Here is a 12,214-nt window from a genome sequence, read left to right as displayed (position 1 = left end):
CTCTCCTGGGAAAATGTTTAATCATCTTTTTTAGCTTCACTCTTAAGCATGAATTGATAGCCAAGAATCACCAAGAAATATTTAATAACAGCCTTCAGCATTTAATAGAGACTATGATAAACACAAAAAGTAAATAACTAAAATGCTGGGGATATAAAAAGTCTTTGTAAAATTCTAGAGTTAATATAGTCAGGGAAGAAAAGAGAATACCTGGCATATTCATAGTATTAGATGAGGATGCTATGAATGAATAATATCAGAGAAGAAAAAATAACTCATGAAAAGAAATATAATATCAAAATTTAAATTGAATAGAAGTAGTAGAAGGTGAAGTTGAAGAAATGTCTAAGAAATCAGAATGACATGTAGAGAGGCAGGAGGAGATAAAGAGATATGAATATTTGAGACTTAATCTAGGTTCTAAGAATTCTTAGGTAGTCCAACATTCACTTAAGAGAAATTATAGATAAAGAAAAAGAAAATTGGAAGAAATTTCACATAATTGATACAAGGATAAATTTCCAGATCAATGGCCTAACAAATGTTCAGAGTTAAAAAAAGATCCACACCGAGATTTATTAGAGAATAAAGAGATGATCCCTAAAACATCTAGGTTGATTAAAAAAATCCAGGACTAAGAATGGCAAAGATGCTCAAAGAAATTTTGTGATGTAGAAAACAATGAAGCAATACTTTCAAAATTATTAGAGAAGAGTATTTCTACCCTAGAAATTATAGTAATAGATTGTTCAAATTCTCAGAAAATTACCTTTTCTGCACACTTTCTTTTTTATTTTTTAAGTATTTTTTGTCTTTATTAATTTTTTTAATGTTACATTAAAAAAATATGAGGTCCCCATATACCCCCAACCCCCTCACCTCACTCCTCTCCCCATGACAACAATCTCCACCATCATCATGAGACACTCATTGCACTTGGTGAATACATCTCTGAGCACTGCTGCACCTCATGGTCAATGGTCCACACCATAGCCCACACTCTCCCACAGTCCACCCAGTGGGCCATGGGAGGACATACAATGTCCAGTATCTGTCCCTGCAGCACCACCCAGGACAACTCCAAGTCCCGAAAATGCCCCCACATCTCATCTCTTCCTCGCACTCCCTAGCCCCAGCAGCCACCATGGCCACTTTCTCCACAGCAATGCCACATTTTCTTTGATTATTAATCACAATAGTTCATGAATAGATTATCAGTAAGTCCACTCTAATCTATACTCTATTCCTCCATCCTGTGGACCTTAGAATGGTTGTGTCCACTCCACATCTATGTCAAGAGGGAGCTTAGATTCCACATGGATGCTGGATGCAATTCTCCTGCTTTCAATTGTAGGCACTCTTGGTTCCCTGGTGTGGTGGTTGACCTTTTCCCCCTCCATGTTAGCTGAGTGGGGTAAGTCCAATAAACCAGAGGCTCAGGGCCTGGCTATCACATAGCCAGTCCAGAGATTCAGGTCCCCTGAGTATATACTAACCCCAGCACCAACTACAGATCCAGTAAAAGTAACAGGAGAGGCTTATGGACAAAGATCACATCTGAGTCCAGCTCCATCACACAGAAACACAAACTCCAAAGTAGGGCCAACTGACATGGCACTGAACTCCATCTGCCATGACCATAGAACCTGTGGGTCTCTGTAGCACTCAGAAGAACCAATACCTGGGGTTGTATCTACTTTATCTGTCTCTGGGACTCCGCTGAAGTGTGCATAAGGGCAACCCCTCTGATAACCTCCCAGCTCTTTTTGGAGACTCATAGCCTTATAAACTCATTTGTCCTGTCCATTTCCCCCTTTTATTCAGGTCAAAAAGCATTTTTAACTCCTGGTATTATATGTAGACTGAGATATTCTGCTGGTCTGAGTTGACCCTTTTATTCAAGGTCATTTTCTAGTTACATCCTCAGCTGGCACTTGGGAGTAATCCCTCGGCACCAGGGAGGCTCATCCCTGGGAGTCATGCCCCATGTTGAGGGGAAGGCAACACATTTACATGCTGAGTTTGGCTTCAAGACTGACCACATTTGAGCAAAATTGAGACTCTCAGGAGGTAATTCTTAAGCATCCTGTAGCTCTAGGTCTTGTTCTTATTTCAGGTGCACAGGCTTACAAGCATAGTCATTAGTATCAAGGGCTCATTGTTGGACCTTCCTTCTTTTTTGGTCTTTGCTGTTGCACTTGGGGGATTGTTGCTGTTCCTTTAGGGACTGTGATAGAGGTCCCCTGGCTAGGAACTCAGCACTCCCTCAGTTGTTGTTTTTAATTGTAACCACTATGAAAATATCCAAACATTTTTATGTACCCTGGATATATGCTCTGGAGAACTCCCTGCCAACCATGTGTCCCCTGTCAATAACATCCCACACCAGTGTTCCTCCCCTGCCATTGTTGAACCTCTCTGTGATCCAAAACATCCTGAAAAATGAAGCCCAATATATTGCCAGGTTCCATTAATAGTAAAATGGAATATAGTGATGAGTTTAAAGGTTAGATAAAGAATACATATTAATTTAGGAAAATTAAGGTAAAAATAAATTGGGGTATCAAAAAATTTAAAAATGCAAAAGGTTTGTTTTTGATGTTTTGTCTTCCATCACTGCAATAAGTGTTGCCCTGTATGCAAATTGGCAAGGCAACTGCTTCTGTCTTTTCCTCAGTGTCTATGTCCTTTCTTTCTTAAATAACTATTAGAAGATGTAAGAAAGAGAAGTATGGGACTCAGAAAACGTGAGGCAAAGAATCTTCAGTATGGTGGTAATAGGAAGTCCGAAGGTGACAGTTTTGTCTGTCAAGAATTATTTATACAGTCATAATAATGTAAACATTGATTGTTGTTTTAAAAATGGATACAAGTGTATTAGGAGGATGAGGAGAAGTGAAATAAGATTATTATTGTTTGTGGTATTGGGAATTGTGGTTGTGGTATAAAAGATTAGAATCCTTATTTACCATGATAGGAAATGCTGTTAAAAATTAATAAATCAAAAAATAACAATAGAAACACATGATCTAGCATCGCAGAGTTGAGTACCATAAAATTTGCTAAATGTGTGAAAATAGTTGCTTATAGGGAATGGAATTGGTTTCAGTAAGTGTGAAGCCAGCATTTTAAAAATAAGCTTTTCAGTGCTAGAGGGAAAATTTTAAGTTATGTGTCTGCATAAAATAAAAAATACTGAAAGAATACATTTTACATCATTTGTATTGTATCAATGAGAATATGGTAGATTATGCTGCAGTAACAAGCAACTCCTAACTTTCAGTAGCTTAAGGTAAGATAAGTTTATTTCTTATATATGACTCATGTCCAACATGGGTCAGCAGGGGTCTATGATTTCTGCACTTCTGTGTTAATTCAGGAACCCAAGGATTCAGGCTTCATGTCAACTTTACAATCTTTACAATAGTGGGAAGGAACTCTGCAGTCAATTTAGTACTTTGGCCCAGAAGAGTCACACATTATTTTGACTCACAACTTATCTGCCAGAACTAGCCACATGGTCCCACCCAACCACAAGAATGCCAGGGAGTACAATGCTCCATATGGGCAAAGGGTGAGGAGAAACAATATCAGTGGTCAGAATTAATGATTACCATATGTGCTTTTCCATTTCACATCAGTCTTTTTTTTCTGCCCTACTTTCTCTCATTTCAATTTTCTGGCCCCCAAACCCAGTAATTAATGTTAATCCAGTGAATATCTTTCTACTCTTTATATTTTCATAAAAACACAATCATTATATATATGCAACTTGCTTTTCTTACTTAGCAATTTATTGTGAGTAAGATACAAAAGTATGTTGTATGGTCGAAATATTTTTATCAAACTAACTTTCCATAATATAGTATGAATGTACTACAATTTTAAAAATCAATCTCCCACTAATGGACATTCAGGATGTTTCTGGTCTTTTGCCACCACAAAAAGAACAACAATGAACATTCTTATTCATATATCCTTCCAGTTTAGAACTTTATTCTTTTAAGATGATTCCCAAAGGTAGGATTGCTGGGTTAAAGGGTAAAAAGAGTTCTTAAATTTTAAAGTATTCTTAAATTTTATAGTTATCACTAACTTACTGCTTACGAGACTGTAAGGAAAATATTCCTACCAACAATACAGATTACCTATTTTATGCATACTCTGCACTATCTTCTTCTTTTTCTTTTTTCTAAATGGATGGTTTACAATTTAATTGTAATATGACAGTGAAGTGATATGATAAATGTACTTAAAATTATTGGTAATTAAGAGAATATGTTTACAAGAGAAAAATTAAGTGCTGAGGCAATAAGAGAAACTTTCTAGGGGAAGCAGTTCTTGAACTATAAAGAATCATCTTTGCAGAATAGGAGAACACACAAACAATCCCCCCCTCCCCCGCCCCAGGATGGGAATGCTGCTGCCAAGTTTGAACAGAAGATCTGCTTGCCTAAGTGAAAAACATTCTGGAGAGTGGGAAGAAATAGTGTTGGCTTGCTAGGTGAGAGAAGATTGTATTAGGTCTTATGGTAAGGGAAAGAAATTTAGACTTGAAATAGGAGGAAATAGTCAGCCAGGATAGATTTCCCAACAGAAAAGTGACATGATAGAAAGAAATGCTTGAAAAAAGAGAAATTTGGCAGGAGGCTGCAGTTGGAACAAAGGGATAAGAGCTAAGACGCTGTTGTAATAATATGGATATAAGAAGGATTTTAAATACTCAAGTTTCCGTGCATTTGTACATGAGATTTTGCTAAAAGAAGGAATACAGGAACACACAGTTAAACTGTAGTCTTAATTTGTTTGTTTACTTTTAAATCCTTAAAATCTTTCAGAATGACAAAAAAGGAAAAAAGAAAAACAAAACAAACCCAGAAGAGCATATATGTTAGGGAAATAGAGGCTATGTATAGAAGCAAAGGAATGAATAAAATTAATTGAGAATATGAGATGTGAGTAAGAAGAAAGCAACTTTATACAGCAAAAATCAACAAATAATTGGCAAGGACTTCCTCTGTACAAACACAGCTGTCACAGAACAGGGGACTTAAAAGCAATACTACCTCCATAGATGAGTAATATAATACAGCAACTCTGTGGAGCAAAACTGTAATGTAAGCTAAACATTTGAGTATGTTTATGACCTATGAATACAATCCTACTATGTTTCCTTCATAATTTGAATTGTTTAGTTTTTATTGGCCTTTGTTTTAGACTGTTAGGAAAACAACAATGCTAATTTTAGAATGTGGAGTTGGGTAAGAGTAAGAAAAGGGAAAAAAAAAAATGTAGGCTACTGGAAGAAATAAAGATGAAGATAATACAAAAATTTGTTTGTAAAGATGTATATTGCATGTGCAGATATACACAAAAACCCTTTCTGTACCAAAAAAGTACCCAGGTCATTCACAGGCCAATAAAAATTGAGCAAATTTAAACACAAAACATGGAACAAATTTAATTTTTAACATGCAAATGCAACAAAGGAACTCCTGGAATTTCTTTTTTCTGCAGCTCTTAAACAGTTAACAATTTTAAAAACAAATTTTTTGCTTCTTCAAGAGGTTGTGCATTTTAATATAGTTTTTGTTTTTCTCCCCTTAATAACCTAAAGCCCACTCATAAAGGGAAGTGCTAGACCCAATTTCGTCAATGATGTAGAAAGAATCATTTTGATTCTCAATTTTTTCATTCTTGGGTGACACTGAACTGCCAATTAAAATAGAATAGTGCATAATTAATTTTAACAGGTGATTCTGGTTTCACTTTTTTCTTGGAAAGGCTGATGTGTTGGTGATGATGACTTCCAGGTTACCTTTCTGCAGACCTGTTTTGTGTACCTGCTCTAGGTTATAGTTGGATATTAGCTATGTGGAATGTAGTAAGTCATCTCTTTGACCCACATTCTTTGGGTCACACCCTCCCTCCACATGTTATAACACGTAGCATTCACAATCTTGTCCTAATCCTTCCTTTGGCATCAGTGCAAGACAGTAAGGAGTTAACAAATGTCACACTGGAGAAGGTCTGTCATTAAATTAGCTCATAATCTTATTTCTGACAGTGGTATCAAAGGGCATTTGCGAAAAAGTCATGGTTCCCTTCATGGAACTGACATCAGAAGGTTAGAAATCTTATCCCCAAAGCAAAGTTTCCCAAAATATCTTGGTTTCTAACATTTCTCCCTATAACTTTAGTATTCATGACTTTATATAAACAATATATGTAAACATCGTAAACTACAAAGAGAGAAAGGAAAAAATAGGGAGGAATTGAATTCCCTTTTACATCTCACATTCAGTTCAGCATTCCAGAGTTAAAGTGGACACGTTTTTGATATGGTTAATTTCTGAACCAGTTAGACATTTTATGGAGGTATTACATTGTGGTGAGAAAGTCTGGGATGGGAAAGAATGTGCTTTGCAAGACATCTTAATCCTACCTTTTGGATTAGTGCTTCTGGAACTATCAGTGGTGAAGGACTAGCCCTTCCCCCCTACCTGCAGACTGTTATCTTTGTAAAATACAATGAAAACTTTTTTTAAAATATATTTTTTATTTATTTTTAAAAGATACATAGATCACCCAAATGTTACATTAAAAATATAGGAGGTTCCCATATATCCCACTCCCCCACACCTCTTGCTTTTCCCACATCAACAACTTCTTTCATTAGTGTGGTACATTCATTGCATTTGATGAATACATTCATGTATCAACTTAGTGAGGTTATGGTATCAAGTTGTTTGGTCAAACCAGCACTGGTCTGGTTGTTACTGTGAGGGTATTTCATGAATGGATTTAAATTAATGTTCAGTTGATTGCATCTACAGATGATTACATCTATAATCAACAAAGCTTACTGCTTTTGGCAATGAGAAGAGTCTCCTTACTCAATAGTTGGGAGCCTTGGAGGGACACCTGAGGATTTCAGCAGTTAGAAAGAATTTTTATCTCTGCTTTAGCTAACCATCTTCTCCTGGAGAATTCAATATCACCTTCATTGGAGTTTCCAACTTGTGGCTTGCCCTACAGAATTCAGATTTGCTGATCCCCATGGTCACTTGAGTCAATTCTTATAACAAATTATCTCTTAATATTTACATATATATCCTGATGGCTCCATGTCTCTGGAGAATCCTAGATTTGTAGGAGAAAGCCTATAAATTTTAATGTTAAAGTCAACAAACAAAATATATTCTCTCAAGTTGCTGCACAAGTTTGAAAACATTATTTCTCAAGTCTGGACCTGATTTAATCATGGAGAGTAACAAAAAACTCGGGGATTGGCACTGGATGGCAGCAGACCAACTCTGAGGAGCATACGTTAACATTCTTTTCCACCAGCATTTCAATTTCCCAGAAAAGAGATTCTCCCTGGTGTGAGGCAGAACATTGTCAAGGGAACAAAATTCATTGAAAAAGAAAAGGTAGGAACAGCATATATTTGGTTCTGAGATGCAAATACTTCTCAAAGCACCAAGACTGGAGGCATAATCAAGAACTATTATAATATGACTTACGTGGTATGAAAAGGCTGAACTAAAGCCAAATGTAAATTGACCAAATACTTTCATGTATGCTTTGAAATATGATTTCTTAAGTGTCTTCTTCCTGTAAAGAGGTGGATACGAATTGTAGCCATTCAAACAGCTTCCTGAATTTTTCAAAAGAAAGACCATAATAAATCAGCTTGGAGTAGAAGATAAGAACTTAAGGAACCAATGGAAGGCAGTCTGTTCTGTGCAGCATAGTGTAATCAGTAGTTAAGTCTATGAACTTCGAGAATGAATTTGAGAGCTGACACTTAATAGATCTGTCAACCTGAAAATGAAACTTTTCTTAGACTTATTTTCTTTTCATGGAAAAAAAAGGGTGATAATAATAGTCTACCAGATAGGGATGCTGGGAGGATTAGAAGTAAAGTGCTCAATACACATTAGTTATTATTGTTATTATAATTAATAAATTATTTCATCAGTCAGTGATGTTACTTCATATACTAATTCACTTACTTTGCATGACATATGATGGCATTCCCAAAATCCTACACAGAAATTAATTGTAATCCACACAAAAAGGATCCCATAGCCTAATAAATTTAGGAACAGACACATTCTTTTATCAAAATCTCTGGAAAATCTGTACAAATACACCTGTTAGATTTTGTTAACACACTTATTCCTAAACTTATTTGATCATGCAATTTTTTTTTAGAAAAACTCAATAGCTAAGAAAAATGAACATGTATTAGTGCTTATTCCATGCTGGGTACTTGTTTATACTCCAAATCATACTTCCACTGCAGTCTACCCATCTATTCATTACCTGGGACTAGTGTTGAATGGAAGATACTTTAGGAAATGTGGATTTTGAACAATCTCTTGGTCAGGCTGGTGTACTGACAGTGATCTTTGTACACCAAGTCATTCACACTCCCAATCCTTTCCTTACACTGGACCATTCATTCTTTTCTTTTTTCCTTCTTCAAATTTTGCACCTCATCTAAGGTCCTGGTCAAACCACATGTCCTTTCCATGCAATCTTCCTTATAGTTCCAGCCAGAGTGGTCTCATTTTCTCCAAATTTCTAGACTTTTACTAACTGTTTCATTGAATTCACACTTCATTATTGGACAGAGGTCCTACTGAACTCTGGATATGTTATTTATGTGGATCTTGTCTTAATAACTAGTATGTAGATGTTTGAAAATGAGAGCTATTTTTTTTTTTGCAGGAAATTATAAGAATGTAACAGAATCACGATTAAAATATTTTACTTAATATCTGGAGCTGCTTTAAGTTTACTTAGTATGTATCCCACATTCTAACAGGAAGAAAAGAATTCCCTCTTCAGCCTAAGGATGACCATACAAATTGGAAATGATCACCCTTGCTCTTTCATGGAAGTGAGTCATGATTTCAATTAAAAATGATCTTTTTGTAGTTGTAAATTACAGCAAATGATTAAGCATATAATCTTTAAATTGACAGTGAATGCTATTAAATATATTCGTAGGGAACAGAATATACATATTAAAGTCATGTATTATTGGTTTCCCAATTTGATTACTAGAATGACCTATTTCCAGGTAGGTGGAGAAGATATGGTGGTAAATTAAGACTATTTCAAAATCAATCCATGGGGCTTGAAAAGTCCTTGAGGGGTCATTTAGTTTTCCTACCTGCCAGTTAGAGATATGCCTCTTATAAACTGCAGAGAGATTGGAATCCATGCTTTTGTAGGATTGGACATTGTCCACACAAGCATAATTCATTTTAGAACAGAAAACACTCAAGCCTTTCTCTACCTCATAGTATATTTCAAGATATCTGTTTACTATTGTTTGGGCATTGCCTAAGAAACATGAATACATGGAAATGAAATTTTTATAAAAAATAATTTTTTTCACAAATAAATTTTTGATACATATTAATAAAGCATAAATCGGTCCAAAGTATACAATTAATGTTATTCAGTGTAATCATATATTCATACATTCATCACTTTCAATCATTCTTAGAGCATTTTCAATATTCCGATAGTTATAATAATATACCTAAAAGAAACAAACAAAGCACATCACCTCTCAATCTCTCTGTGCTTCCCCTGCCATACATAGATGCTATTCTTTTTCCTTCTCTCTAGTATATTTGTATTCATATTTTGTAAAAACAGTCTTATATATGCCATATCACCCACATTTGTGTTTTACATGAGGTTTTACTGTCACATGCAGTCCCAAGTTACAGTTTTTAGCTTAAAAATAATCTTAAATATGCTATCAAAGTAAAAGAAAATGACTACAAAATCATAAATTTAATAAAATGAAAACCAGTATGTAATACTAAACATAGAAGTGTTTGTAAAAATTTTTTAACAAATTAGTAAAACTAGTTCAAACTGATAAACCCAATTAATGAGTGCTCTGAATTCTTGAAAAAGGGGTATTCCATGAAAATTCACTCATTATCCTTGGTTTCTTTGAATTCACACTTCAGTATTGGACAGGAGAGAGATTTCTGAGATGATTACATTTGACCTGACATGACTCTACATGTTTAGTTGGTTTTGAGATGCATATACTTGTCCTTAGTTTGGAAGGCCTTGAGTGTCTCTTGCCTCATACTCCACCAAGGAGTTCCCTGTACTTCCCAGATGTCAAATGACCGGCTTAGCTCTAACTTCCATTCAGGAGACCTGGATAACACAGCATTTAAATCAGTGGCAGTCAAAGCAAATTCTCCCCATTGCCCTGAATTTGACTGTGATGTGTGTAAGGTTTGCCTTTAAACTCCCAGTGCCAGATGATGTAGATGTAGAAAGACTGTGGCTGCTACCTGAGGAGCATCCACAGTCTGTCAAATGAGAGACATAAAACATAGTGATAGCAATGGGATGAGTGCTGAAATAATGCACTCAAAATACTATGGAGAGAGTTTTGGGAAGATGGCATTGGGTAGGCAGCCATGGCTCAATTCTGTCACAAAAGCAATGGAGAAAAGGCCAAAAATTGCCTGAGGGATCTGCTTTGGGGATCAGCAGACCAAGACCGTGCTGTGCAACCCCCATGAGAGCAAGGTACACAGAGACGAAGAACCTGAAACAACAAACACAAGTTACTAAATTCTGCAGCAGCCAGGAATGGCCCCTAACCCCCACTTCAAGACATTAAGCCTGGATAAAATCCCTGTCTCACTGCAGCTGCCTGAGAGAGGAACATATGTCTTCTTCTTTGTCAATTGTTATAAGGGAAGAGGGCAGAGAGTGGTTTCTCTTCAGTAAATTTGGCCAGCAGAGCCTTGTTTGAATCTTGGCTCTGGCCAGTCCAGAAACATGGGAAACTGAGGTTAAAAGAAACACCACTGTGGAATGGTTTATTGAAGAGCACCATCTGCTGGCCAGCCAGGAAATTGCAAGAAGAAAACTGTTTTCAAGTCTCTTTTTAGCCCAAACTTGTGTGAGAAAAAAATCTGTACCCCCATTAGTCCCTGACCCGATTTTGATAACTTAAGTTGGGCAATTTTAAAGACTTAGAATACACTGAACCAAAGATCAAAGAAGAACTATGGGGGAAAAAAATTAGGTGAGAGAAATTAACCATCAGAATAAATTCACGAACATATATTCAGATGACTAGTAATCAGCAAATAATTAAAAGCCATACTGTGAAAAAGGAAGAGATGGCCCAGCTGTGACAGTTTGAGATTAATTTTATGACTCCCAAAAAGAGAAAGATTATGTTTGTAAACTAATCTATTCTTCTGGGTGTGATACCTTTTGATTATATTGGATTCAGTCAAGGAGCTCTTGCTTAAATTGCCTGTTAAAAGTAGGGTTGTGATTTGACCATATGAGTAAGGCATGACTCAGGGTTGAGACTTTGCCCCCTGGTGGGCCAATATAAACAGACATAGACACAAGACACTTAGAGGAAAGAATTTTGTCATTTTGATCCTGCCATGTTACAGAAAGGAAAAGTTTCAAATAGCTAAAGCCATGGGAAAAGAGAGCTGTGTCATTTTTGATCCTGGGGTCCCAGGGAGAGATGAGCCATTCACATGATAGTTTACAGTTGACCTTGGGAAGAACACAGAAGAACCAGATAGAAATGAGGCCTATGGCAGGAGAGAGAGGAAACCCTCAGAGATAAGTCCTATGCCAGCCTATAGCCAAGAGAGAGGAAGCCCAGAGGGGAAGGCAGACTCATAACAGTGATCAGTAACCATCTTACCTCAACACATGGCAATTGACTTTGGTGTGAAGGCAACCTTGAGTTGAACTCTTTAGAGCCTTGTAACAGTTTTTAGCCCAAATAAAAACCCCTTATAAAAGCCAACAAATTTATGGTACTTTCCATCAGCACCCCTTTGGCAGACTAATAAACCAGCCCAAGATAAAAAATAAACACCCTGAGGAGATGCAGGATTTAAGAGAACTAATCAATGATAATCACACAAATCTCCTAAATCAATTCAAAGAATTGAAGGAAAATATGACTGAAGAAATAAAAGGATATTAAGACACTGTGTGAGCATAAAGAACAATTTGAAAGCCTGTAAAGAAAAGTAATAGAGCTTATGGGAATGAAAGACTTAATGGGCAGGTTTAAAAATACATTAGAGGCACATAACAGGATATTTGAACTGTGTGAAGACAAAATTAGTGATTTCAAAGACAGAACACCTGAACTGGAAAGGACAAGAGAACA

Source organism: Dasypus novemcinctus, chromosome 11, assembly GCF_030445035.2.
Source record: "Dasypus novemcinctus isolate mDasNov1 chromosome 11, mDasNov1.1.hap2, whole genome shotgun sequence".
Taxonomy (NCBI): Eukaryota; Metazoa; Chordata; class Mammalia; order Cingulata; family Dasypodidae; genus Dasypus; species Dasypus novemcinctus.
This window is presented reverse-complemented; position numbering follows the sequence as displayed.